Here is a 6087-nt window from a genome sequence, read left to right on the forward strand (position 1 = left end):
GGCAGCTGTTATCTTGTGTTAGGGAGCTGCTATCTGGTTACCTTCCCATTGTTCTTTTGTTTGTCTGCTGGGGGGGAAAAGGGAGGGGGTGATATCACTCCAACTTTCAGTACAGCAGTAAAGAGTGATTGACGTTTATCAGAGCACAAGTCACATGACTTGGGGCAGCTGGGAAATTGACAAAATGTCTAGCCCCATGTCAGATTTGTAGATTGAGTATAAAAAAATCTGTTTGCTCTTTTGAGAAATGGATTTCAGTGCAGAATTCTGCTGGAGCAGCACTATTAACTGATTCATTTTGAAAAATAAATTTTTCCCTTGACATTATCCCTTTAAGGAATAACAAACCAAAACTCAGTTTCCGCTCCTCTTCAGAAAGCGATTGGACGATCCATTGTGTGGCACTCGATTGCTCCTCCCTGGATATCTCCTATAAGGAAGGTAGGGAGGAGAAATCGAGCGCCGCACGATGGATCGCCCGATCGCTTTCTGAAGAGGAGCAGAAACTGAGTTTTGGTAAGTAATTTCTTAATAAAGACTTTGCGATTTTAAAATTTAATTTGTCTTGGTGTTTTTTTTTCTATGTATACTAACAATTTTTTTTTTTTTTTTTTTAAATTGATGTTACTGGTCCTTTAAGGGGGTGGTTCACCTTCATGTTCAATTTTAGTATTTTTCGATTGGTCTTCATTGTTGTAATGTAGTTTTTTTTAATTATTTACATTCTTCTCCTGACTCTTTCAAGCTTTCTAATGGGAGTCACTGACCCCATCTAAATACAAATGCTCTGTAAGGCTAGAATTGTTATTGTTACTTCTGATTACTCGACTCTATTCAGGCCTCTCCTATTCATATTTCAGTCTCTTATTCAAATCAAGGCATGGTTGCTAGGGTGATGTGGACCTTAGTAACCAGACAGCTGAACTTGTAAACTGGAATAAAAATCTAAATAACTCAAAAACCACAAATAATAAAAAAAATGAAAACCAATTGCTTTGTGACTTTTGGCGCATGCGCAGTAGATCCGTACCGGCGAAATGCTCCTACTGCGCATGCGCCAAAACGCCGTTCAAAGCAGGAAGAAGATCGCGTGGAAGAAGATGTCGTTCTACTGAATTAATTTTATGCTTTTTGCTCAATTAATGCACTCCCTCTTTACTATTTTGACCACCATGAGGCAGCACAGAACTGGCGTTCCACTGGCAAGTAGATAAATACTTAGTTTAAAAAATGCCATGCCAGTGGAGACTGTTAGATAAATCATTTATAGTGTCTTCCTTATGTGCAATACGTGCCATTGCTCCCCCCCTTCAGAAAATGCATGCCAGAAAAGGGGCTGCAGCTTTAAATCAGGCGATGTTTGAACCAGTGCAGATGCAGAATGTAAACAGAAGGTATTTGTGTGTTGGGGAATCGGACTGTTTTAGTTCCGCACATTCCTTCCAACGTTTATTTTTAGGTGATACTATTTATTAATTTAGAGATTAAGCAAGAAACGGGATGGAGAAAGTAGAATGGAGACTGGTAAGGCTGTTGTGGACAGTCACACCCAAAAAGGCAGCTGTGTGTCAAAAGCATCAGTAAAGTCTGCGCTGCATTCATATAAAATCTATTGAAACAGGAGTGTTTGGGCAATTTTGTCCATTGTACCTGATCATCTCTACATGCATACCTCCCAACTGTCCCGCATTACGTGGGACAGTCCCAATTTTTGCTGGCTGACCCTCCGTCCCGGATGGTTGTGGAGATGTCCCGCGGTGTCCCGTCATCTTTAGATCTTCCCGGCTTCTTCTTGTGATTTTCTCTTTGATTAAGGTCTTCTCAGGTCTTTCCAGTGCAGTTGTCTTCGGGGTCTTTCCAGTGCTTCGGGTCATCTCGGCTCCTTCCGTGGAGTTTTCCGAACCCAAATCTCGTGTTATGAGAATTTGAAGTAGTGAGACAGACAATCAGATGCTGGCGAGCTGTGCTGCTGCTGTTCTTCTGCTGTAGACTTTGCTAAAAACACTGCTGCTGCTAAGGTCTACTCTGCCTGGCAACTCTGTACTTCTCTAGTTGGTGAGTCAGAATTACTTATAGAAGTAGGGAAAGGGGTGTGTTTTTGTAAAATGGGTTTGACTGGGGTGTGTGGTCCGAGAGCGGGCGTGGTCAGAAAAATTTGTCCCTCTTTCTTTTCAAATGTTGAAAAGAGGAATGTGAACAGGTGTGGCACCATCAGGAGGAAGTTGTATAAGACATGGATGACCTCTACAAATTGCTTATGCATTGACCACTGTGCTGAACTCATACCTCTGAACATAGCGTAGCGTGGCAATTTTTTCGACCACGCCCATTTTTTGACCACACCCCTTATTACCATGTTCATTTTACAAAATTTTCACATATTGAATATATTTCGGTGGGTTTTTTTTTCAGTTATTACAGTTTTGTGAATGAAGGTGAATTGCCCTTTAATCTGTGAGTCTAACTTCTCCCAAGGGACCTGTTATGTTATATTGTTACAATTACTTATTTACTTATCTAGATTGCTTATCTAGATACATTTGAATTGTTACAAATGTATCTTATCTTCTGTTGTGCTTGTTCTGGGCTCTCTGCTAAAAGCCAATTAAGTTAGAAACTTTGTTTCTTTTTCTGGCTGTTCAGTGCAGAGAAAAAGGGGACTTTTCAGTACAAATGAGGGACAGCAGGTTGAGCTGTCAAAAGAAGGACTGTCCCTCTAAAAACAAGACAGTTGGGAGGTATGCTCAACTCTTTGGGGTATATTTATCAAAGAGTGAAGTTTGAGATTGCCACAGTCCTCTAGAGTGAAATTCCGCCACTCTCCATTCATTTCTATGGGATTTTTAAAGGCTTATATATGAAAGGATGAACTTTCACTTTCACCCATTGATAAATACTCTTTTAAAATCCCATAGAAATGAATGGAGAGTGCTATGAAAGTATTTGTGGTGGCAGCAGATCACCTCCTCATCTCATCTGCCTCATCTCTCGTTGTACCATTCACTAGCTGACGTGATGCAACTATAAATTAATGTGAGTGCTTCCTGGGGAGACGCTGAAATAAAGGTAATTCTATATAGTAATGCTATGATACACGTTTCTCTAATTGAAACATAGAGTGATGGGAGAATAAGTTAGCAAATCCCGCGTGGTTAGGAACGAGAGTTAGGGCAGTGGGATTTGAGTTGAGTACTCTGTGGGTAGCACTCATTGCCAAAGCAGTAGCAAAACGTGTCGGCATAACAATTTTACTGAATGGCTAAAATATTGTAAAGGGGAACTAAAGTCTGAAATGGAATAATGCTAGAAATGCTTTGTTTTGTATTCTCAACATAAACATGAATTTGCTGCCCCAGAAGCCTAATTAAACAAATGATTTATGTTTTCAAAGTTGGCTGCAGGGGGCTGTCATCTTGTAACTTTGTTAAACATCTTTGCAAGACTATGCACATGCTCTGTGTGGTCTGGGCTTCAGTTGGGAGGTAAAACTTAGGGATCGTCATAAATTATCAAAACAGCACAAGTCAAATAATATCTGCCATCGAAGCCGATACAGCAAGACTGATTAATAATCAGAGTATTGAGACTGCACTGGATCTGTGGATAAAATCTCTACACAGTCACCGGCTGCTTTATGGTGAGCATAAACGCTCTGTTACTAATTATGATCCATCTAATATTAAAACTCATACTCCTGTTGGTAAACATTTTTTTGAGTATAGACATAACAGTGCTAGCCTAAGATGGCAAGTACTAGAAGAGATCAAACCGCCATTAAGGGGAGGTGATAGAAAACGTGTGCTCCTTCAATGTGAAGCAAAGTGGATAGATGCCCTAAATGCACTTGAACCTTGGGGTTTAAATGTTGCCTTTAGCTACAAATGCTTCCTATAACTTATTACCTTTTTCCATTATCTGAAACTGGATTGAATATTGCAAAATGGTACGACTTTTATACTATTTATTATACTTTGTACTTATTTATGTGAAGATTGAAATTTTAAATATTGATGCGGTATAATATATGCAAGATGTGACTAATATTGATATACTATGGTTTATAACTGTCCATGAGACTGTGGTTCTGAATTTATACGATTGTTTTTGTATTGCTTGGTGCATTATCGGAGCAGGCCACAAGATGGCAATACTCTGTTAGGTAAATGTCTATTATGTCTGGCCACTAGCTGGAGCTGGCACACTAATTGTTGGTGTAAATGGGGTAATAAATATCTTGGGTTCATTTACATTTGTAACAAGCACCTGATGAAGGATATTTATATCCGAAACATGTTGTGAGAAATAAACTACACTGAATTTGCTGTGGGTCTCCAGAGTTCATTCTTAAACTGACACGGGGCCGATAAACTGCTGACTCGGTCTGTCGGCAGCTTTTATCGGCCCGTGCATGGGGGCCTTTAAGGGCCATAGACGCACTGATAATATCGATTGAAACAACTTTTCGTACGATATTCAGCGCGTGTATGGTGGGAGACACCAACATCGATATTGGAGGAAGACTTGGATTTCGGTTGGCTCCTTGATCGGCCCAGGTGGAAAATTTTGATTGGGCGTCTTTGAAGGCACCTGAGCAACGGCCATTGTTAGTGCTGAATCATCAGATACAGGTACAATTCTATTGTTTCTATATGTATATCTGACCATTCAGCTCTAGAGGTATGTATTGAAACGGGTGATGTCTCTTGGAAACATCTTTTCCAGGAAAGATCATAATTGTTACATCTATGGCCACCTTTAGGGTGACTGCAGGATCGTGTGAATAGTAAAGCATGGTGTCGGGAAGAAGCTGTATCTGTGAGATAGTTAAGATAATAAAGCAAAATGGAATCACTATTAGGGCAGAGACTCGTTCAGATTCGGGGAGATTTAGTCACCCAACGATGAACTGCCTCCCACCGGCTAGAATCAAAATCACTGACGGGATGGCACTCAGAGTGCTTTGTTTTCTGAAGTTGCCTGAAGTTTCCTCGTGATGCAACTTCAGAAAAAGAATGCGGGAGGTAGTTTGGGGAGATTAGTCATCCGAAGAAGAGGAGATTTGTTGCTGGATGATCTCCCCAAATCTGAGCGTGTGTCATTGCCCTTAGGGTTGCACTTCTTCAGCGGTATTTGGATTCGGCCTGGGCGAACGGAATCCAGATACTCAAAACCAAAAACAAGGAGGATAAAAAATTCTTAGCTGCTCACTAATCACGTGGGTTTGGATTCTGTATGTGCTTCAACTGAATATTTCATGACTAGGGTTGCCATCTTTCCCCCCAGTAAAGACCGGGTAGGGGGGTGGGGCCATGACGCGGCGGGAAGTGGCGTATAGGAGCGTGGCCATGGTTTAGAGGGGTGGACCATGATGCAGAGGGGTGTGGCTATGATGCAGCGATCGCCGATTGCCCGATCGCCGTGACCGCCTTCAAAATAGTGGCCTGTCCGCGTCAAAACAGGACAGGTGACAACCCTATTCATGACGGATTTGGGGCTGGAACTAGGGGTAGGCAGAGTAGGCACTAAGGTAAATGACTCGAAAATTTCAATTTGAATTGAATTCAATTAAACTCGATTAGTTTTTTCTCTGACAAAACAGCAATTCCGCAGGTTTTAGGTGGCAAAAAGTCTAATTCGAATTCTTAAAGGGCCAGAGTAGGATAAATCTCGAAAATCGAATTTTTTTAAAAACTCGAATCGAATTTGGATAACCCCCTAGTCGAATTTGACAGTTTTGACCATAAAAATAATTCCAAAATTCGAATTTTCAATTCGACCCTTGATAAATCTGCCCCTTAGTGTTTATTGGGTGAACTGAAGAATGGCTGCCATATTGGACCTGCACAGTCCATGAGTGACAGCATGAGTGACCAAAACAGGCAAGCAAATCTTTCTGTATAAGGCCAGCTTTACATTTTTTTCCAGAGCTGCCCATTCAATTTATATCGGTGTTGTTTGAACCCTTATTGCTTTTGCTACAGCTGTTGTTGTACTCCAACTCCCAGCATCCTCCAACAGCCCAAGTCAGTGGATGATGGAAATTGTAATTCAATAAATATTTGAGAGTTGGATGTTGTATAATAACAT

Source organism: Xenopus laevis, chromosome 1S (genome assembly GCF_017654675.1).
Source record: "Xenopus laevis strain J_2021 chromosome 1S, Xenopus_laevis_v10.1, whole genome shotgun sequence".
NCBI lineage: Eukaryota > Metazoa > Chordata > Amphibia > Anura > Pipidae > Xenopus > Xenopus laevis.